At 46.3% G+C, this 23,837-nt stretch overlaps 1 protein-coding gene across 2 annotated transcripts in view; it reads right to left on the bottom strand.

Annotated features, from left to right (window-relative positions):
• Positions 1-22,738, bottom strand: part of EPB41L1 (erythrocyte membrane protein band 4.1 like 1) — a 165,248-nt gene extending 142,510 nt beyond the window's left edge. For both annotated transcript variants that reach the window (XM_070381659.1, XM_070381663.1), the window contains exons 1-2: positions 22,437-22,738; positions 7,293-7,548 (exon numbers count right to left, since the gene is read on the bottom strand). The gene's annotated coding sequence lies outside the window, so the exon portion shown is untranslated. The remainder of the gene's footprint in view (positions 1-7,292; positions 7,549-22,436) is intronic.
• Between the last annotated feature and the right edge of the window lie 1,099 nt (positions 22,739-23,837).

Here is a 23,837-nt window from a genome sequence, read left to right as displayed (position 1 = left end):
TGTAACACTGATTTGCCTAAGAGCTGTAACACGGTTTGTCCAAGACCCAAGAGCTGTGATGCGCCGAGGGCTTTAATGTCCGTTGCTCCAAATCTTTGTTGTGACGAGACAAAGAACCGAGGAACATACACTCAGTGACATGTGAATTTAAAATATACCAATGTCCCTACTAGTCCTTGTTATGCTATATTGATGATGCTTATGATTATTCTATGTACTGTCAATTGTCTAACCTATTTTGTCTCTGCCCAGGTCAACCAGCTACAACATGCAGTGCCAGTTCAACAAAGATATAAAACTACAGCTGACCATGGAAAATATCACACACCCTTGGACACCGCTATAAGGACTCTGAGGATTGAGACTAGCAAGAGGGGGAGGCCCAATACCCCTCGCCGCCCCAGTTCAGCAGGAAGTAGCCAGAAAGACCTCGACGCCCCATTCCCAAAGAATTGGGCCTCCCATCTCTTGAGGGGGGAATGTTAGGTAGGTAGAATAGGGAAAAGGAGTCCAATATGGCGGTGGCTAAAAGACAAAACTTCAGGCAGAACAAACAACACTCCTGGCTAAGCCCAATTTGCATAGGGCAGGCCCAGGTGGAGGAAAACACATATAAAAGGAGGAGCCAAAGCGCTTTCTCTCAGACTCTCTCTCCCGCGTGCATGCGTGCGCTCTTTTCTCTCTCTCTCTCTCTCTCTCTCTCTCTCTCTCTCTGCCTCTCTCTCTGCCTCTCTCCCTCTTGCTATCTTCTAAATAAAATAGAGCTGTAACACTGATTTGCCTAAGAGCTGTAACACGGTTTGTCCAAGACCTGAGAGCTGTGACGCGCCGAGGGCTTTAATGTCCGTCGCTCCAAATCTTTGTTGTGACGAGACAAAGAACCGAGGAACATACACTCGCGTGACAATTCCAAGGACAGAAGTTCACAAAGGAGGTATCAGAGTGGATCTGAAAGGGTGAATTGAACATGCAGAGGAAGAAGGACACTCCAGGGTACAGGAAGGCACATGCAGAAGGCCTAAAGCTTAGATGGATCTGCACACCATCTAGCAGACATGGAGGTATGGAGTGCACTATGGCTGTGGAGAAAGACTGTCCGAGTTTGAATCCTGGCTCTGTCCCTTCTCAGCTCTTTGACCTTGGGCAAGTTACTTAACCCCTGTGGGAGAGATATCATTGTCTCAGATTATTTGCTCTCCCACTTCCCAGTAAGATTACACATTCTAGCCAGTTGCCATGTGACTCCAAAGGAAGGAGTACACTTCCCCAGGCCGAGGTCAGACTTGATCACATGACTTCTTTTGGCCAATGGAATTTGAGTTGGAGAGACTATAGGCCAGTCCTAAGCAGAAACCTGAAGAACTATAGCATGTTTTAATCTAAAATCAAACTCTTTTATCTCTGCCACTGGAATGGCATCACCTGTGCCTACAGCCTTCAACACAGAGAGCAGAGCCTCAGCCAACCCACAGCTGCCCCACAGCTGCTGATGTGTAATCTGAGGGAGAAAAATTTTTTGTTAAAAGACAATGAGATTTGGTGTTGTTTGTTATCACAACAATAATGTGATTTTCATAGTACTTACCTCATAGAACTGTTGTGAGGATTAATAAGATGATCTTGTGACATGTATAACCATTTCATCAGAAGTTTGCATGATAAGATGACTATTCTACCCACACTTATATGGACATTTGCTGTATAATAGAGATGACATTTGCAAAAGAATAGTAAAGGATGGTGTCACAGGTGGAGTAGTATCTCCTCCAAATTCATTTCTACCTGGAACCTCAGCATATGACCTTAGACAACCGGATCTTTCCAGATGTAATTAGTCAAGGGTCTCAAGGTGAACACACCTGGATTTAGAGGGTGCCCTAAATCCAGTGACTGGTGTCTATGTGAGAAAAGAAGACACACAGAAACAAAGAGAAGAAGGAGATGTGAAGGCCAAGGCAGAGACTAGTGTGATGTGTCTACAAGCAAATCTTTATGGTAAGGATCCTGAACCACCCGAAACCAGGAGAAAGGCATAGGATGTTTTCTCCCTCAGAGCTTCCAGAAGAAACCAATTCTGCCCATACCTTGACTTTGGACTCCTGGCCTCTTGAACTGTGAGAGAATAAATTTTCTGTTGTTTTAAGCCACCCAATTTATGGTAATTTGTTATGACAGCCCTGGGAAATTAACACAGATGGATTACTTTTAAAATGATCTGAACAATCAGTTATTCATTTGGAAAAAAATAAAATTGAACTTCTACCTTGGAGCACACACAATAATAACATTCTGTTAGATTAAGGACCTAAATTTGAAACGCAAAACCTTAAAATCTTTAGAAGTAACTAAAGGAGATTATATTTAGGACTTCAGGATAGAAGAGAATTTCTTAAACAAGACATAAAAATCACAAATCGTATTACTCTGAGTTCTCCACAGAAACAACTAATAGGATATATAGACTATATTGGGCTTCCCAGGTGGAGCTAGTGGTAAAGAACCCACCTGCCAATGCAGGAGATGTAAGAGACTCGGGTTCCATCCCTGGGTCAGGAAGATCCCCTGGAGGAGGAAATGGCAACCCACTCCAGTATTCTTGCCTGGAGAATCCCATGAACAGAGGTGCCTGGCAGGCTACAGTCCAGAGGATTGCAAAGAGTCAGACACAACTGAAGCAACTTAGCATGCATATCGATAGAGAGATAGATTTATTATAAGGAATTAACTCATGTGGTTACAAAACTGTGCAACTCAGTCAGGATTTGAACCCATGGGCGAGGACTCGAACTCTGCTAGAACTCATTGTCTTTTCATTGAGATCACATACCTGGTCTCAGGACTTAATGAAGCTCAAGTTCATTATGTCTCATGGCAGAAAGTATTCAGTGAGAGACAAAGGTAAGAAGTGGATTTATTTAAAGAGAAACACACCACACCCCACAGAGTGTAGGCCATCTTAAAAGGTGAGAGGCCCCAAAATATGGGGTGGTTAGTTTTTACTGGATGGGTAATTTCATGGACTGATGAGTGAGAGGATTATTCCAACTGTTTCAAGTAAGGAGCTGTCATGGCACTGGCGGGTGTGCCATTTAGATTCTAATATATTACAGTGAGCATATAATGAGGCTCAAGGTCTACTGGAAGTTGAATCTTCTGCCATCTTGGACCTCGTTGGTTTTAACCAGTTTTTGTCATGTCCTACGAGAATCCCAGGGATGGCAGGGCCTGGTGGGCTGCAGTCTATGGGGTCACACAGAGTTGGACACGACTGAAGCGACTTAGCAGCAGTAGCAGCATGACTATGTCATTCTTAGAAAGGCTGTGCTCTGCCCCCTTCCCTTGTTTCAGTTATGGAGGCCAAGAAATCCCAAGATCTGCAGTTAGCAAGCTGGAGACCCGGGAGAGCCAGCAGTGTAATCTCAGTCCAAAGGCAGGAAAGGCTAGTGTCCCAAACTGAAGTCTATCAGGCAGAGAGAGTGAAATCTCCTTGCTGTTGTTCAGTTGCTAAGTTGTGTTCGACTCTTTGTGCCTCCACAGACTGCAGCACGCCAGGCTCCCTGTCCTACACTGTCTCCCAGAGTTTGCTCAAATTTATGTCCATTGAGTCAGTCATGCTACCTAGCCATTTCATCTTCTGTCGTCCCCTTCTCCTCCTGCCTTCAATCTTTCCCACCATCAGGGTCTTTTCCAATGAGTGGGCTCTTCGCACCAGGTGGCCAAAATATTGGAACTTCAGCTTCAGCATCAGTCCTTCCAATGAATATTAAGAGTTGATTTCCTTTAGAATTGACTGGTTTAATCTCCTTGCTGTCCAAGGGACTCTCAAGAGTCTTCTCCGATACCACACTTCAAAAGCATCAATTCTTTGGCACTCAGCCTTCTTTATGATCCAACTCTCACATACATACATGACTACTAAAGCTATGGAAAAACCAGAGCTTTGACTATATGGACCACTGTTCGCAAAGTAATGTCTCTGCTTTGTGTGTGTGTGTGTGTGTGTGTGTGTGTGTGTGTGTGTGTCTGCTTTTTAATACACTGTCTAGGTTTGTCATAGCTTTTCTTCCGAGGAGCAAGCGTCTTTTAATTTCATGGCTACAGTCACTGTCCACAGTGATTTTGGAACCCAAGAAAATAAAATCTGTCACTGTTTCCATTGCTTCCCCATCTATTTGCCATGAAGTAATGGGACTAGATACCATGATCTTAGTGTTTCAAATGTTGAATTTTAAGCCAACTTTTTCACTTTCCTCTTTCATCTTCATCAAGAGTCTCTTTAGTTCCTCTTCTCTTTCTGCCATGAGGGTGGTGTCATCTGCATATCTGAGGTTATTGATATTTCTCCTGGCAATCTTGATTCCAGCTTGTGCTTCATCCGGCCCAGCATTTTGCATGATGTACTCTGTGTAGAAATTAAATAAGCAGGGTGACAACATACAGTCTTGATGTACTCCTTTTCCAATTTGGAACCAGTCCACTGTTTCATGTCCAGTGCTAATTGTTGCTTCTTGACCTGCATACAGGCTTCTCAGGAGGCAGCTAAGGTGGTCTGATATTCCCATCTCTTAAATTTAAGAGTTTTCCACAGTGTGTTGTGATCTACACAGTCTAAGGCTTTAGCTTAGTTAATGAAGCAGAAGTAGATATTTTTCTGGAACTCCCTTGCTTTCTCCATGATCCAACAAAGAATATTGGCAATTTGATCTCTGGTTCCTCTGCCTTTTTTAAATCCAGCTCGTAAATCTGTAAGTTCTCAGTTCACATATTGCTGAAGCCTAGCTTGAAGGATTTTGAGCATAACTTTGCTAGCATGTGAAATGAATGAAATTGTATGGTAGTTTGAACATCCTTTGGCATTGCCCTTCTTTGGGATTGAAATGAAAACTGACAATTCCCAGTCCTGTGGCCACTGCTGAGTTTTCCAAATATGCTGACTATTGAGTGCAGCACTTTCACAGCATCATATTTTAGGATTTGAAATAGCTCAACTGGAATTCTGTCCCTTTCACTATCTTTGCTCATAGTGATGCTTCCTAAGGCCCTCTTGACTTCACATCCCAGGGTGTCTGGCTCTAAGTGAGTGATGACATCTCTGTAGTTATCCAGGTCATTAAGACTGTTTTTTTGTATAGTTCTGTGTATTCTTCCCACCTCTTCTTAACCTCTTCTGCTTCTTTTAGATCCTTACTGTTTCTGTCCTTTATCGTGCTCATCCTTGCATGGAATGTTCCCTTGATATCTCCAATTTTCATACAATGGAATATTATTCAGCCTTAAGAAGGAATGAAATTCTGATATATGCCACAACATGAACCCTGAAAACATTATGCTAAGTAAAAGAAGCCAGATACCAAAGGATACATAGTGTCTGTTTCACTTATATGAAGTTTCTAGCATAGGCAAGTTCATAGAGACAGAAACTAGACTAGAGGTTACCAGGGACTGGGAGGAAGGTAGTTATTGTTTATGGGTGATGAAGTTCTGGGACTGGTGGTGGTGGCCACACAACATTGTGAAAGTCCCTAATGTCACTGAATTCTACTCCCCAAAATAGTTAACATAGGACACTTCATGTTATAAGTATTTTGCCACAATAACAATTTGGGGACTTCCTTGGTGGTTCAGTGATTAAGAATCCACCTTCCAATGTAGGGGACTCAGCTTCGATGCCTTCGATGCCTGGTCGGGGAATTAAGATCCCACGTGCTGTGGGGCTACTGAGCCAGCAGGCTACAACCACTGGGTCCAAGCACTCTAGAGCCCATCCTCCTCAACAAAAGAAGCCCACACACCACAACTAGAGGAAGCAAGGAACACCCAGCACAGCCAAAATTAAAAAAAAAAAAAGCCCTCTTGGGGCTACCCTGGTGGCCCACTAGTAGACAATCCGCCTGCCAGTGCAGGAGACACAGGTTCAATCCCTGATCCGGGAAGCTCCCATATGCCAAGGAGCAACTAAGCCTGAGCGCCACAGCTATTGAGCCTGTGCTCTAGAACCCATGCTCCACAACCAGAGAAGCTACAGCAACGAGAAGCCTGCACACCCCAACTGGAGAGTAGCCTCCACTTGCTGCAACTGGAGGAAAGGCCTAAGCCACAAAGACCCAGCACAGCCAAAAATAATAAATTAAATAAAATTATTTTTTAAAGCCCTCAAAAAAGAAAAATAACAATTTGTATTCCTAAAAATATTAAGCAGAGTGAAAAAAAATACAAGTAATTGTATTTAACTCTTAGCTTGCTGCTGCTGCTGCTGCTAAGTTGCTTCAGTCGTGCCCGACTCTGTGCGACCCCATAGACGGCAGCCCACCAGGCTCTGCCATCCCTGGGATTCTCCAGGCAAGAACACTGGAGTGGGTTGCCATTCCCTTCTCAATGCATGAAAGTGAAAAGTGAAAGTGAAGTCGCTCAGTCCTGTCCGACTCCTATCGACCCCATGGTCTGCAGCCTACCAGGCTCCTCCGTCCATGGGATTTTCTAGGCAAGAATACTGGAGTGGGGTGCCATTGCCTTCTCCTAACTCTTAGCTTATCCAAGAATAAATACAACCAATTTCCTTCAGCTATTCCAGTATTGCTGGATTTGTTTAGGATTCCCCTGCTGTGTTGCTAATACAATCCTCCCACATAATCGTGATCATTTTGAATATGGTACATTAATCGATCACACCTTTGGCAGAGCAAAGAGCAAATGATAGGCAAGTGTTCTTGGGGAAAAAATGGAGGAGTCAAGATATCCTTTTATGGGCAGATATAGAGCTCAAATTGGATTTACGTAGGAGGGACATCAGCTCTCTGCTTCTAGTGAAGACAGAATCAGCAAATACTTCAACAGGAAAGAGATTAGCTATCAGGAGTCCTCTCACCATATGGAATGAAAGGGTTGGACCAGTCCCTTCTAAGACCCCTCCAGCTCTAACAGTTCGTAGCTCTGTTACTGAAAGATGAATAAGAATTCACATTTGCCCGGTGCCTGTGGCTTGTGTGGCACCCTGCCAATAGTGTTAACTTATTCAACCCTCACAAGGACTCTCCGTGGTTGGTGTTACTCCCTTCATTTTAGCTCCAAGGAAATGCAAGCTCAGATATGGGCTTCAGCAGGTGTGGCGTGTGGATTTAGTTGCATGTGGGATTTTATTTCCCCGACCAGGGATTGAACCCACATCCCCTGCATTGCATGGTGTAGTCTTAACTACTGGACCACCACAGAAGTCCCCTTGTGGAGATATTTAGGACAGGGCGAGGGCTGACTCTGGGCTACTGGCTTGCTCAAAAGCAGGAGCCTGAAGTTACCTGTTAAGATCCCTCGCAGCTGCTTCTCTTATCATTATGTCAGGTTCCCAGTGACAGGGGCTGCTGATCCTGCCGCTCTCCAGAAGTTTGGCTGGAAACTGCCCAGATCTTCAAAGAGTGAGCACTTTACAAGGTTCACCTGCCCCTGTAAATTTCTGGAACATCCATTTCCCCAGTGAGGTGCTTGCCACACTGAGAGAAGGAAGGGACAGCCCCTGTTAGCAGAGGTGTGATCTGTCCTTTTCAGCTTTCTGACCTAGAATGAGGAGAACGAAAAACAAACCAAGTTACAATGTAAAGCACACTGAGGTGGGTGACAGATCTTGCATATGGATTTTATCAAAGAACATGCTGGAATAATTTCCCATCACTGCCTGGTCTTCTAGCCTCTGATCCATTCTATAACTTAGTGGACTGATTAAATATTCCAGAGCACAGCTCCAACAAGGACCCTTTCCAGCTCAAAAGACAAGTAAGTCTCAACTCCTTAGCTTGTTACCTGAGGCCCAGCATGGGGGCCTCCCATGGGGAGCCTCAGGTGTCCTAGCCTCCCCACCAACCTTGTACAGATCCCTACCCTAATAAAATCCCTACTCCTCCCGACGTGCTCACCTCTTTTCATAACAGCAGGCTGCGGCAGCCATGCCTGGTTCTAATTTCCGCTCTTCTGGGAATAATCTCCCCCTTTTCTTTAAAGAACTCTTTGCTCTTCATTCATACACAGAACTCTGTAACCTCCAATGAGATTTATCTTCCTGGGCACAGAGATTAATTCAAGGTTGGGTATGTGACCTAAAATGACCCCATTACAATCTTCTCTGGGACTTTCATGCTGCAAGTAACAGGGAGGGCCGTCTCACTTTCCTCTATCTCCCATGACTCTTATCTGGACCTTTCTTAGGGTACCTAGCAGTTTCTAGCTTAAACTATGGTTATTCTTATACCTGGACTTCCCTGGTGGCTCAGATGGTAAAGAATCCACCTGCAATGCAGGAGACAGGGTTCAATCCCTAGGTTGGGAAGATCCCCTGGAGAAAGGAATGGCTACCCACTCCAGTATTCTTGCCTGGAGAATCCCTTGAACAGAGGAGTCTGGCAGGCTACAGTCTATGGGGTTGCTCTGAATGAATAAGCATACACACACGTTCTTACACTCTCTGTGAGATGGTCACAGCCCCTGCTTCCTCCAAGGACTCCACTTTCGGTTCAAGTGTTCAATTTTTCTAGGCATTTCCTGACTACCTCTTCTGTGCAAATATTGTATTATGCTCTGGGGATACATCATTGGATAAGACACTGTCCCTTGTTAAATGGATGGATGAATGAAAACGCCTCTCTGGCCCTCACCCAAGCTTATCACAGGGGATTTGAGCTGCAGAAAATAGCAGACATAAAGTCCAAATCTGTTAGCCTGGCATTCAAAACCTTTTACAACCTGGTTCTAATTTTGTCTTCCCTACACACACTCTTAGCTCCAAACAAACCGAACTGTTTTTGTCCTGGAAAACTCCAAGACATCCCCACGTGTGGCATATATCCAAGCTTCGGTCTTTTCCCACCGGCTCTCTTCCTGTTTTTCTCTTTCATTCCTACCTTCTTCCCCCTATCTCATTTCACCCTTTTTCTTTCAGTCTTACCTCCTCCTGCTTCTACTTTCCCCCTTTCATCATCCCCCACCTTCGCTTTTCCTTTCTCTTTTCTCTCCTTGAGCTCTATTTCATCAATTCTGTCTATCCCACCCTTACCTCTTTCTTTTTTTAAAGTTTAGTTTGTGTTTGTTTATGTGGCTGTGTCAAGTCTTAGTTGCGGCACTCGGGACCTTCAATCTTTGTCGTGGCATGTGAACTCCTAGCTGCAGCATGTGGGATCTAGCTCCCTGACAAGGGATCGAATGGAGAGCCCTGCACTGGGAGTGTGGAGCGTTAACCACTGGACCACCAAGGAAGTCCCTCCTCTCTTATTTTCTGCCCCCCTTCCTGTCCCTGTGGGGGCAAAACATGGAATAAAACAAATGTATACCAATCAGCTTCTAGATCTCATCACAAGAGGTCATCAAGAGGACTTGCCCCGAGGTCTAATGCAGGGGATGTGGGTTCAGTCCCTGGTTGGGGAGCTAAGATCTCATATGCCTCTCAGCCAAAAAAAAATACTCCAAAACAAAACAGAAGCAATATTGTAACAAATTCAATAAAGTCTTTAAAAATGGTCCATATGGGGAAAAAAAAAAGAAGAAGCCCTCAAAGTGAGGTGGAAAGGAGAAGGGGAAGGGATCGTGGAAGCAGAGAAGAGGCTGCTTAGTGACTGCTGGTGAAGTCAGAGAGCACTGTGTCAGCTACCTACGTCTAACCCACCCCCACTCTTCCTTTTCCTCCCTGTGATCACAGAATTTTGAAAAATCAGAACCGCAAAAATTCTTGACATTTATCAACTCTGCCTCCATAAGTTTGCAGCTGGGAAAGTGAGGCCAGCTAGAGAAACAGGGGCAGAGAAAAGGAAAGCAACTGGCTACTGTCACCCAGCAAGTGAGTGGCTCAGCAGGAGTCCTGAGCCTCCTGACCCCAGGTCAGTGAAATACCCTTTGTTTTCATCTGTGCTACACAATCCTCCTTCCTGTAGTCAGTCGTCCCTCCCCTTGATTTCCACCCACCAGGTTTCGGATGACATCTAAGGATTCCCAGTCTGCCCTCCCATCCCCCATTCCCCCAAACCCCACCTCTGAGTGAGTGTAGGGTCCAGTGAAACAGAGGCAGAAGGGAGAACCCACATTAGAGGGACTTGCCGTAAATCCTAGGGCATATATGGCAGTGGTGGGATAAGAAGGGGCTTCCCGATGGCTCAGCAGTAAAGAATCCGCCTGCCAATGCAGGAGACTCGGGTTCCATCCCTGGGTTGGGAAGATCCCCTGGAAGAGGAAATGGCAACCCACTCCAGTATTCTTGACTGAAAAATCCCATGGACAAGGAGCCTGGTGGGATACAGTCCATGGGGTCGCAGAGTCAGGGCACAACTGAACGACTAAGCAACACAGACACAGACAGGATGGTGCAAAGTGTCACTCTGGCCTGTAGGGGACCAGTCTCCAGAAGCAGCAGCCTCTGTGCAGCTAAGGGACCAGACGCGCAGCAGGTCTGGTTTCAGCAGGCCCTTCTAGCAGGACCCTTCCTCACTCCTCTAGTCTAGCTGGTTGCCTGGATGACCTACCTCACTCTGCCAGCCGCGGATTTGCACAGAGGCCACCCAGGCACAGGATGGTCCATGACTGCCGGGGATGGGGGCTGGGGTGGGGGGAACGGAGGCAGCTCCACTTTCAGTCCTGCTTCTCTGCTCCACAAAGGGCCACTGTCTGAGCACAGAGGGACCCTGGAGCGAGGCCTCCCAAGGTGCTCGGCAACAGGGCCAGGTTTCATCACGCTGGGCCTCCCGGCCAAGTAAACATCAGTGGGAGGAACAGGCCCAACAGTTTCTGCAGACAGGCTCCTGGCTCCAGGCTGGCTCAGGGGCGTCTTCCCCCAGGGCTTCCCCGAGACAGGAAGAAGGGCCAAGTTCGTGTGCCCACTTTTCTCCAGAAACAGAGAGTCAGGATGAGGAACCTGCTCTCTCCTAGTTCAGTTCCATTGTTCAAGACGCAGAGAAGCATCCTATTCCCCTCTTCAGAAGTAGAAACTTTACAAGAAATGTTTAATTTAGTTCAGAGAGATCCATGAGCCTGAGTAATCGGGAAGACTTCCTAGGGGAAGTGTGATTCACATGTGGTTCTGCCTCGGTGTGTAGGTAGAATCTCTACAAATAGGAAAGAGAGGTGCATTTCAGACAGAGAGCACGGACTGTGGTATCTGGAAAGCAGGAGCATCTGGGGTCAGTGAAGAGGCTTATTTGGCCAGGGTAGAGAATTCACATAGGAGAAGGTGTTGGAAAGTTTGGTTAGGAACTGAACCACAGCTAGTCTTAACAGCCATGTGGAGGAGTCCTTCCAGTTTCCAAGCAGACTGGTGATGGGGCTCTAAAAGCAGAATTATTGAAAGCTTAGTCTTAAGATGTTGTGAAAGAGGCCCCAGGGTGAGCCTTAGTTCTCTGGGAAAGCTTGGGCTGGTTATGGCCTCTCTCTGGGGCTTCATTTCTTCATCTTTAAAATGAAAGTGTTCTGCCAGAGAATCTCAAAGCCCTCTCCATCTCTAAAATGCAAGGATTCTCTAATGGGGCAACACAGACTACAGGAAATGAAAGGAACAGATGTTATGGCCACACCCTGGACACCCCTGGGCTGCATTTCTGCCTTGGTTCATCTGCTTAGAGCTGTGGAATGGCTGTCACCACCACTGCTGCCAGGCACTATGCCAACTAGTGTCTTTTTTTTAAAACTTCATTTCTGTGAACAGAAAATGCATGTACATACTGCAAATTTTAAGTCATAAAAAGATATATGTAGGTAAAAATAAATTTCCCTCCTTTCCCTCTTTCCAGCCACTCATTCCTTCTCTCACTGTATCCTGAGTATGCTTTGAAAGATAACCTATGCATTTTCACAGATTGTGTAGTCTTTTTTTGTACACACATGGGAGCATGCTAGACATACCATTATGTACTTTGCTTTTTATTTATTTCTTATTTTTAATTGGAGGATAATTGCTTTACAATGTTGTGTTGGTTTCTGTCACACATCAACGTGAATTAGCCACAAGTATACCTATGGCTCCTCCCTCTTGAACTTCCCTCCCAACCCTCCACCCCATCCCACCCCTCTAGGTTGTCACAGAGCACCAGGTTGAACTCCCTGTGTTATACAGCATCTTCCCACTAGCTAGCTATTTTTTACATACGGTAATATATATGTTTCAATGCTGCTCTTTCACTTCTTCCCACCCTCTCCTTCCCCAACTGTGTCCACAGGCCTGTTCTCTGTCTGCACCTCTATTCCTGCCCTGCAAATAGGTTCATTTGTCCTTTGTTTTTTTAACTTGAAAATTCCGGCAATCTTTTCATAGGAGTCTACAAAAAGCTGCCTCATTCTTTGTATGTTAGGACCATGATTTATTAAAACAGTCCCCTATGGATAGATACTGAGGGTGTTTCTTTTCTATTACAAACAACAAATCAGTGCATATCCTGAACATACATCATCCAGCATGTGCTGGACTAGGTTTACAGGACACATTCCTAGAACTGAAATTACGTGCTTCATATGACCTAATACTTTATATGACCTAATACTCTCAACAAGAGTTTAAAGTGATCGTAATTATACTGACTATGCAAATAAGAAGACTGAGGCTTAGAAATTCAATAACTTGCACAAAATCAGTAGAGTTGAAATTCTAATGTGGACAATCTGACACCAGAGCTACCACAATCATTCCCCTAGTGTTTCTGAAACTTTAGTACGCATCAACAACACTGCGAGGGCTTGTTAAAACATAAACTACTGGGCTTCACTGGGGATCCAGTGGTTAATAATCTACCTCACAATGCAAGGGACACAGGTTCGATCCTGGTCAGGGAAGATTCCACATGACTCGGGGCAACTAAGCCCACGTGCCACAACTACTGAGCCCATGGGCCCTAGAGCCTATGGTCGCAATACAAGAAGCCACCACATTGAGAACCCCGAGCGCCGCAACTAGAGAGCAGCTCCCGCTCACCGCAACTAATGATGATCCAGCACAGCCAAAATAATTTTTTTTTTTTTAAAGCATAGATTACTACGCCCTACCATAAGAATTTCTTGGACTTCCCTGGTGGTCCAGTGGTTAAGGCTCTGCACTTCCCCTGCAGGGGTCAGGGGTTTGATCCCTGGTCGGGAAACTAAGATCCTGCATGTCATGTGGCATGGACAAACAATAGAATAAAAAAAAGAAGAGGAAAACAGCAGAGCTCTCTCTCATCACTATGTGAGGACACGTGAGAAAGCACCTGTCCGCAGGCCAGGAAAAGGGCCTCATCAGGAACCAAATCCACATGCACCTTGATCTCGAACTTTCCAACTCCCAGAATTTTGAATAACAAATGTGCGTTGTTTGAAACCTCAGTCTATGGTATTTTGTTACAGCAGCCCAAGCTGACTAAGACAGAGCCCTTGGGAGCAGAGCTGTTTATTTCCTCCCATTCCTCCCTTGGCTTATAATGAAATCAGTGAGGCAGCTAGGCCTCTGTTATTAATGGAAAGGCAGCATCTCAGAATGCTGGAGCTTGATCGAGATAAGCTAGTCCGGTGCTCTCATTTATTATTATTAATAGCTATAATTCATAGCACACCCATGCACTTGACATGCTTACTTTTTTTTAATTCCCCCGAATCTAATTCTCTGGCATGTGAGATCTTAGTTCCCTGACCAGGAATCAAACCCATGACCCCTGCAGTGGAAGCACGGAGTCTTAACCACTGGACCATCAGGAAATTCCCTCCCTGTATTTGTGTTCTCCTTATTCTCGTACACAGCCTCTTTCTCCATTTCATGCAGTTGATGTGGCCAGTACACACACACACACACACACACACACACACACACTATGAAAAAGATTTAAATTCAGGAATGTGGAAGGAGACCTAAGGTCTGTGGAACAGAGCAGCAAGGCACTGACAGAGACATCCCACAAACGTGAAGAAACAAAGCCACGTCGCATTGTGGCTCCCACTTGCCAGCCTGTCTCCTCAAGGTGCTGACTCTGTTACATCACTAGATCCTGAGCCTGGGACCTTGAAGACCCCTGCAATTTCTTTCAGCTGCTCCCTTTGTGACCTCCATTCCTTCTTTCTCCATTCCCCGAAGGCCCCATCCTAGGTTCTCTTCCCTGTCTAAGCCCTTGCTATGAACCCCCAAGGCCAGACTTACAGCTGAAAACATCTGGGGCCCAGCTCCCTGGCCAAGGAACACCTCAGAAGCCATTTGTTGGGGAGCTGGAGTGAAGGAGGTCGTTAGGGAGAGAATTTCAGAGGCCAAATCAGATTCAGTTGGTCAGCTGCAGTTCAGGCAGCGATCTGATTCAATTGACATTATGGAATGTAGAAGAGGCAGCCGATAGTCAGGTGTAGCCAGAGACAGACGCTGTCCATAAAGCAGAGTCAGGCAGAGGCGGTCAGGGAGGGTCAGTCAGGCAGACTCAGTCATTCTGAAACCCAGTCCCTGGGATTTCTCTGGTGGTTCAGTGACTCTGTGCTCCCACTACAGGGGCCACGGGTTCGATCCCTGGTAGGAGAACTAAGAACCTGCATGCCGCGCAGCCAAGAAAAACCCAACCAAATACAAAACAGCACAAAAACTGGGTCGCTGAGATACAGTTAGATTCAGTCAGTCAGCCAGAACCAGCCAGCCGCAAACTCAGCCCGGCAGTCTGGCAGATGCCCTCAGTCCACTCTTCAGGAGGGCTGATCCCACCTGTCAGATGGCCAGTCAGGCGGACCCCTCCAGGCACAGAGGCTGTAGTAAGGCCAATGCAGTCAGGGTAACCAGCCAGCTTATCAGCCAGCCAGTCAGGCAGACGCTCAGGGGCCTCGGGCAGACGCACAAGCCCGGGTGTAGTTAGAATCAGCTGAGCTGAGCTGGGGTCAAAACGCCAGCACAGAGGAATCAGTGAACCGGTCAGTCAATCACACAGGGCCTCGGTCACTCAGATACAGCTTGTCGAGCACAGAGGGAATCTGGTCAGTCAGAAACAGCAAGATCGACTCAGTCAGACACGCGCCGTCGGTCCCAGCTGCCATTAGCCAGGTAGGGCAGTCAGTCAGTCGACTGTGGTCAGGCAGACAGATCACGCGGTCTTGGTCCATCAGGCATTCACGAAATCTGTTTTCATTAGACACAGCCAGATAGAGACAGTGATGGCGTCTGTGGTCAGTCAGACACAGTCGGCCAGTCAGAGGCACTTCTGTTAGGCACTGATGGAATCACAGAGCCGGGGCAAAGTTGCCGCGGAATCCCAGAACTGAGGCCCCAGGCCTCTTTTCTGGGCGGAACCTTGTTGGGGCGGGGCTTCGCTCTGGGCGGGGCCTCGTTCTCTCCTCCCGACAGCCTCCGGGCGTTGCCATGGCAGCGTTGGACCCGGCCGGAGTCGCTGCTTTCCTCCCTCAACCCCCCTCCACAAACACAGTGCCTGCGGAGTGGAGGTCCCGGCCGCGTAGTGGCGGGGCGGCGAGGTTGGGCAGGCTGCTCTCCGCAGAGCGGCAGAGGCTGCGGCTCGCGCTTTTGTCGTCCCCTTGTACAGAGGGGGATGATGGGGAGCCCGGGAATGGCACACGTCAAGCTACACAGTGACAGAGACCCAGAACTTCCACCTCTCCAGAACCCTGCGTTGCCCCTCAGGAGGAATCAGATTTCCCGAGGCAGAGGGCGCGTACGGAAACGGGAGAAAAGCTCTTGGAAAGATTCTGGGCTTAATAATGAATAGGGCGAACACTCACCTTGTACCAAGTGCTGTAATAACAGCTTCGTGTACAATAATTCGAGCCTCACAATTTTCTTTTGAGGGAAATAAAGGTTTCCTTATTACAAACGGGGAAACAAGTACAGAAGGGCTGGTGACTTGACCAGAGTCAAGGGGCTGTGTGGGGAGCCGGGATTGGATCCTGGGAAGTCTAACTCCTGACATGGGCTCCTGGGCGCTCCGCACACTTTCTGGTCCCTTCCTTCTGACCTCGGAGGGCAGAGATGAGTCACCTTCAGAAGGCCTCCATGGTCTCCTTAAGAACACCCAACCCTGTGTATGAGGCTCTTGTTTTCATCTCTGCTTCAAGGATTCAGAATAAGGAGCTATCGAAACCAGGATCCTGGCCAAACCAGGGAACAAACTGTGGGTCTATCTCACAGAGTTCAGAGAAGGGAAAACCTGTGAGATCAAAGAAGCCCAGGGCCAAGAGGCCACTGGAAGCTGTCGCTGGAGAACCCTATGGGCACAGCCTCAGAGCTTCGAGTTTAAAGATCTTTGAACAAATTTCAGCAATGTGAGCCAGGAGTTAGAATCACATCATGGGTCATAAACTCAAATGCCTACAAGGGCCAAAAAAGTCATGAAAGTCATAAAAAGAAGTCAAGTGACCAGAATGCAAAACTCTCCCCATCTAAAGCGGGCACTGCCTCCTGACTCCTGCCCATCCTGTTCTCAAACTCCTGCTGTCTCTAGCCTTCTAACTGGGTGATGTTGGCTAAGTCAATTAACATTAAGTCTCAGTTTTTCCATCTGTCTAGTCCGGGAAGGAAAATTTGGCTTTATCTCACCATAAAATGGTGAAATTTTAGGGCAATTAAACACATTTTTGTACATAGAAAATATTTTGTAAGCTGTAACATAGTCTAACATACTCTATAAAGTGGAGGGGGTATGAAGAGGAGGTTGACTGAATGTCTGCTGTACATCTGCTACATGGTCTACGGGTTCTGACAACATTCCTCTAGGCAAAGCTTAGCATCCCTCTTGTATAGAAATACAGAGGAGTATACCCTTCAAAAAATATGCTGACTTACTCAAGGTCACAAGTTTGTTGGTATGGAGTCCATTTAGAATTTAATTCTCACTTCTTTTTTAAAAACATATTTATTTATTTGGCTGCATCTGGTCTTAGTTGGAGCACATGGGTTCTTGCTGTTGTGGTACATGGGCTCTGGAGCATGTGTACTCAGGCTTAGTTGCTCCAAGGCTTGTGGGCATATGGGCTCTTAGTTCCCCAACCAGGGCTCAAACCCACATTCTCTGCATTGCAAGGCAGATTCTTAACCTCTGGACTACCAGGGAAGTCCCTCTAAGACTTCTGAGACTAGACTGTTGTACCAGTTGTTTTGCAAAGTGTTGCTTGGGTTCCACTAGTTGCACTAAGATGACTTCAAGTGAAACCCAAATGAAGATGTTAAAAATAGTTACACAGTTTTTGTTGTTTTCAGTTTTAAAGGAACCTTATTGATACTACAGAAGTCCTAAATTTCACACAGCCAGGCTGCAGTAGTAGGCTGAATAATGACCTCCCAAAGATGCAGAGATCTAATCCCTGAAGCCTGTAGTAATTTATCTGGGAAGAGGGTTTTTACAGATGTGATTAATTAAATTATGGATGTTGAGTTGAGATCATCCAGGATTATCCAGGTGGGCATGAAATGCCATCACAAATATCCTTACAAGAGGAAAGCAGAGAGAGAGGGGGGCAGGCAGACACATAGAGAACAGCAGGAGAAAATGAAACCTTGGAGGCAGAGATCAGAGTGATGCAGCCAGCAAGCCAATGAATGCAGGCAGCCACAGCCTGCAAGAGACAAGGACAAGTCTGGAGGGAACATGGTCCTCGCAACACCTTGATTTCAGCCCAGTAAATCTAATGTTGAGATTCTGGTCTTTAGAACTATGACAGAATACAATTCTGCTGTTTCAAGCTATCAGTTTTGTGGTAATTTGTTACACTAGCCACAGGCAACAAATACACAGGTCTACATCTGCATTCCTTCAAAATTTATGTTCCAAACCACTAATGTGTACATAACCCCCCTTACTAAAAATAATACAATTACTCTAAAATAATTTTATAATTACAGGAAACAAATGTAAATCTTTGATTTACAGAGTACAGAGATTTCCTATAGCACAGAGAGTTTCCATGTACTCCTCCCCCAGTTTCCCATACTGCTAACATTTAACATGACTCTTAACATGCATTAACATGACTTAACATGCATTGGTCACAACTCTGGTATCTTCCTATTAACTGAACTCTACATTTTATTTGGATTTCACTAAGCTTTCCCCCTAACATCCGTTTTCTGTTCCAAGGTTCCGTCCAAAATACTGTATTACATTTAATCTGCATGTCCCTTAATCTCTCCCAGCCTGGGACAATTTCTCAGACTTTCCTTGTTTTTCATGACCTTGACAGTTTTGAGGAGTACTTTGGTGTTCATTATTTTGTAGAGTGTCCCTCAATTTAGGTTTCACTGATGCTTTTCTCATGGTTTCAGTGAAGGTTATCGTCACGGTTAAGTGGCCTTTTCCATGGCATCATGTCAGGGGTAGGCTATTAATACGACTTGATCACCTTGAGTGCCTGGCCAAGGTAAAGTTTACCAAGCTTCTCTCCTGTGAAGTTACTTGTTTTTTCTTTCTTTCTACTCTCTGAAAGCAAGTCACTAAGGGCAGCCCCCTTTCAGGTGGAGGAGGGGGAGAGAAGATTAAGCTCCATATCTTGGAGGGGATAAACAATTTGGAAACTTTCTTTAGGAAGATTTGTCCCTTCTCCACTTATTTATTTGTTCCATTATTTATTTACATCCGTATGAACTCATGGATATTTATACTCTGGGCTATAATCTGGTACTGTGTTATTTCTTTTCTTGCTCAAATTGCTCCAGTTTTCGCCACTGGGAACTCTTTCAGGATGTCTCTTGTGTCCCTTTGACTCCAACTGTTTTGCATTTTGGTTGCACTAAGATGATTTCAAGTGAACTCAGCTGATCTTTTTCAAAGAGCTGTATATTTGTAATATTCCAGATATTAGGAAAACATAACGTGTATGTCCAATTGATGATTCACAGACAGCACTGAGGACAAGGCTAACATAGTGATGATTGTGCTGAGTGAGTCAGTTCACAGAGAGGTATTAAGTAAAAACTGGTATCCACAGTACAAAGGTATGGCCGTAGTTGTTAACGCTGATTAGGGCATGATTCAAGTTTGAGAAACTCTGTACTAAAACAGAACCGTCTCAGATTCAGGCAGTGATGATAATGATGAGGATTACGAGCAGCCTCTCTGGGACACACCCACACACAATCCATTCCCCGGAGCCCTGATGCCAAGCAGACCTGCCTCGGTGCAGATACGTGCTGATGTTGATAACGCTGGAACTGCGCATGCCCAGGCCGGGGAGGAATGGATGCTGCGCTGTGTTTGTCTCCCAAACGAGCTGCGTGGGTGGCTTGCTGTTCAGCACCGTTCCCGCTAATGAGCTTGGAACCGCTGGCCTAACAAACACGCTCCATGTCACAGGCCTGACATGTGATGTTTCCCGAGGAGAAGTGCCAGGAAGGCTCGTTATTTTTACTTTTTTTCCTTGTTTCACCCTTGATCTGAGACACGCAGACAGACATGGCCGTGGCCGGAGTCAGCAGTCAGACCCCGTACACCCCGAGTCTTGCCTGGGGTCTGTAGGCCAGTTCTCCAGCCCCACTGAGGATGCTTACATTGGAGTATTTACCTTGCCCTACTCTGCACCATCCTGAGTCTTGACCCAGGCCCTGAATCTACCTCCTGGTTGAGCAGTGATGCCCCAGAATCTCTGACCTGATCTGAAATAATCCTTCAAGAAATAAGTCTTTTTAAATCTCCCTGCTTCTAGTCTGAACTGTGGGTGGCTGCAGGCTGGTGTGTACTCAGGCTTCTAAACCCTCTCTAGTGCCAGGGAGCTCTGGAATCACAAGACCTTGGTTAGAATCCTAGTTCTTCCAAAGAACTAGATAAATTACACAGCCTCTCATAAAAGGAGGAGAGTAATACGTACTTCACATAATTGGAAGGAAGGAAGAATTGCAGTGCAAATTAAATGAGACAGTTATTAACACAATGTCTGACCCATAGTAACTGCCCAATAAATTCATTCGTCTAACAATTATTCAGTTCAGTTCAGTCGCTCAGTTGTGTCCGACTCTTTGCGACCCCATGAATCGCAGCATGCCAGGCCTCCCTGTCCATCACCAACTCCCGGAGTTCACTCAGACTCATGTCCATCGAGTCAGTGATGCCATCCAGCCACCTCATTCTCTGTCGTCCCCTTCTCCTCCTGCCCCCAATCCATCCCAGCATCAGAGTCTTTTCCAATGAGTCAACTCTTCCCATGAGGTGGCCAAAGTACTGGAGTTTCAGCTTTAGCATCATTCCTTCCAAAGAAATCCCAGGGCTGATCTCCTTCAGAATGGACTGGTTGGATCTCCTTGCTGTCCAAGGGACTCTCAAGAGTCTTCTCCAACACCACAGTTCAAAAGCATCAATTCTTCGGTGCTCAGCCTTCTTCACAGTCCAACTCTCACATCCATACGTGACCACAGGAAAAACCATAGCCTTGACTAGCCGGACCTTTGTTGGCAAAGTAATGTCTCTGCTTTTGAATATGCTATCTAGGTTGGTCATAACTTTCCTTCCAAGGAGTAAGCGTCTTTTAATTTCATGGCTGCAGTCACCATCTACAGTGATTTTGGAGCCCCAAAAAATAAAGTCTGACACTGTTTCCACTGTTTACCCATCTATTTGCCATGAAGTGATGGGACCGGATGCCATGATCTTCGTTTTCTGAATGTTGAGCTTTAAGCCAGCTTTTCACTCTCTTCTTTCACTTTCTTCAAGAGGCTTTTTAGTTCCTCTTCACTTTCTGCCATAAGGGTGGTGTCATCTGCATATCTGAGGTTATTGATATTTCTCCGGGCAATCTTGATTCCAGCTTGTGTTTCTTCCAGTCCAGCATTTCTCATGATGTACTCTGCATATAAGTTAAATAAGCAGGGTGACAATACACAGCCTTGACATACTCCTTTTCCTACTTGGAACCAGTCTGTTGTTCCATGTCCAGTTCTAACTGTTGCTTCCTGACCTGCATACAGATTTCTCAAGAGGCAGGTCAGGTGGTCTGGTATTCCCATCTCTCTCAGAATTTCCTACAGTTTATTGTGATCCACACAGTCAAAGGCTTTGGCATAGTCAATAAAGCAGAAATAGATGTTTTTCTGAACTCTCTTGCTTTTTCCATGATCCAGCGGATGTTGGCAATTTGATCTCTGGTTCCTCTGCCTTTTCTAAAACCAGCTTGAACATCAGGAAGTTCACGGTTCACATATTGCTGAAGCCTGGCTTAACAATTATTAATGCCCACTATATGCTGGGCATAGTACTGGGTGCCAGGAAGGGACACAAGGAGAAAACAAGAAAGAAAAAAATAATAAACTAGCAAATTAATAAATAAGGTAAAGCACATAGCCAAATCCTGTGTACAGTGCCTAGCACAGAAGTACACAGACAAGTTAAATTTTTTTGGGGGGGGCCACACCGTGTGTCATGTGGGATCTTGGTTTCCTGACCATGGATCGAACCATGATCCCTGCAGTGGGAGCATGGAGTCTTAATCACTGGGCCGCCAGGGAAGTCCTGAGACATGTTTTTCTTTATTTTTTTTAGATTTACTTATTCATTATTTGGCTGTTTCGGTCTTCATTACAGTATGTGGGCTTTCTCTAGTTACCGTGAGCAGGAGCTACTCTTTGTTGCGGTGTTGTGGGCTTCTCATTAAGGTGGTTTCTCTTGCTGGGAAGCACAGGCTCTAGGCCAGTGGGCTTTCAGTAACTACAGTGTGTGTGGGCTTAGTAGCTGTGGTGCATGGGATTGGTTTGCCCCTCCTTGATGATAATCTGGGATCTTCAGAGTTAGGTCAGGAATGTCCCTAACAGATGTGATATCATATAATATGTTTTATTATACAGAAAGAGACATATTACAGATAATCAAATGTGATCAAAACACTGGCTGGAGACATGGTGACAGCAGCCATGAAATTAAAAGATGCTTGCTCCTTGGAAGAAAAGTTATGACCAACCTAGACAGCATATTAAAAAGCAGAGACATTACTTTGCCAACAAATGTCCATCTAGTCAAAACTATGGGTTTTCCAGTAGCTATGTATGGATGTGAGAGTTGAACTATAAAGAAAGCTGAGCACCGAAGAATTGATGCTTTTGAGCTGTGGTGTTGGAGAAGACTCTTGAGAGTCCCTTGGACAGCAAGGAGATCCAACCAGTCCATCCTAAAGGAAATCAGCCCTGAATATTCATTGGAAGGACTGATGCTGAAGCTGAAACTCCAATACTTTGGCCACCAGATGCGAAGAACTGACTCACTGGAAAAGACCCTGATGCTGGGACAGATTGAAGGCAGGAGGAGAAAGGGACGACAGAAGATGAGATGGTTGGATGGCATCACCGACTCGATGGACATGAGTTTGAGTAAGCTCCGGGTCTTGGTGATGGGCAGGGTGGCCTGGCGTGCTGCATGCAGTCCATGGGGTCGCAAAGAGTCGGACACGACTGAGCGCCTGAACTGAAATAAGTGAACGATTGTAGGGAATCTCAGCGTCCAACAGTCGAGGGTGTGAGGGAAGAAAAAAATACGCATGCTCGGGGAATTCTGAAAAATTACCGTTTGGAAGGGCAAGCCAGGCGGGCGTCCCAATTTCACGTGACACCTCCGTTGTCCTCCTCCCTGCCGGAACGTTTCAGTCCCGGAACCTTGGCTCACGGGTCCCAGCGCGAAGGCACTTCCGGCGCCCCTCCTCTCTAGCCAGCAAAGAGAACTGCCAAGTCAGTTCCGGCAGAGAGCGCGGCTAGAAGCGGATCGTGGCCTTCTACCCTGGGGCCCTCCAGGCCCTCCGGCCTTTGGTCGGTAGGTGAACTGGGGGGCCCCGGGACATTCTCGGGTGTGTTTTGCAGAGCGGTCGCCGAGGCTGGCAGTTGGCAGGGCCCAAGACTGGAAGCAGCCGCGAACCTCTCCCCCCACCCCCACCCCCACCGCCGCGACCTAATGGCGTCGGCCCCTCCGAGCCAGGATCCTGCCGACCGCTGGGTCTCTTCACCCAGAGCTGCAGGGCTTGGGCTTAGGCGAAGCCTCCGCCTGGCCACCGAGAACGTGGCGCCTTTCGGCGTCGGGCGTGGCAGGACTAGAAGAATGGCGGCCGCTCTAACTCCGCGGAGGGCCGTTAGAGCCTCGGAGGCCCGGGAAGGATTGTGGACGCCAGTTCGTTCACCCTTAGGCCTTGGGGCCACGCGGATCCGCGACCTGAGATGACCGCTCTGTCCCAGTTGGACGAGACCTCACCTCGTCCGGACAACGACGGACAAAGGCCTTAACGTGCCCGCAAGGTGAGCGGAGCCGCGGTCGACGACGGGTGGAACGTTAGCGGGCCAGTGGGCTTCGATCGTCGTTCTACCGAGACATTGATGTCGGAAGATAGAAATGGTAGAATAACATACCCCTTATGGCCAACAGAAAGTGCCCGCGGCCCTCTGGGAAGATTTACTGGCCGCTGATAAAGGCCTGTGTATATAATATGAAAAAGCTGCTCTCAACTTTACCCCCAACCTTTCAAAAGAAAACTTTCGCTACATCTAGGCCTCCTAGATGTAAAGAGGTTGCCGACGTATGATAAAATAGTTAGAAAAATCACGTCTTGTAAATGCCCATTTGTTTAAAAAAAAAAAAAAAACTATAGAAAAGAAATGTCTTCTGGAAATGACTTTTCGAAATGGAGTTGTTTGATTACGTTTAGAAGCAACTTCCGGAGCCACCGAAGTCCCCGTTTGTTCAGTGGGTTGGAGGACGTCGAATGGAAGACCTTGAGGAGGAAGAATAGAAAGTTCTGTGCCAGACTGGTCATACTTAGAAGACATTTCTATATAACCATTGTTTTGTGTGTGCATTTTATTCCTCACTACTGTATATATAGTTGACAATAAGTACTTTTTTGAAATACCTAGTTTTTCTAGATGTTCTGAAGTGCCTGATATATGTTAAAAGTCGAGGTAGTAAAAGGACATTTTGTAA

The sequence above is a fragment of the Bos mutus genome, chromosome 13, assembly GCF_027580195.1.
Source record: "Bos mutus isolate GX-2022 chromosome 13, NWIPB_WYAK_1.1, whole genome shotgun sequence".
Taxonomy (NCBI): Eukaryota; Metazoa; Chordata; class Mammalia; order Artiodactyla; family Bovidae; genus Bos; species Bos mutus.
This window is presented reverse-complemented; position numbering and strand designations above follow the sequence as displayed.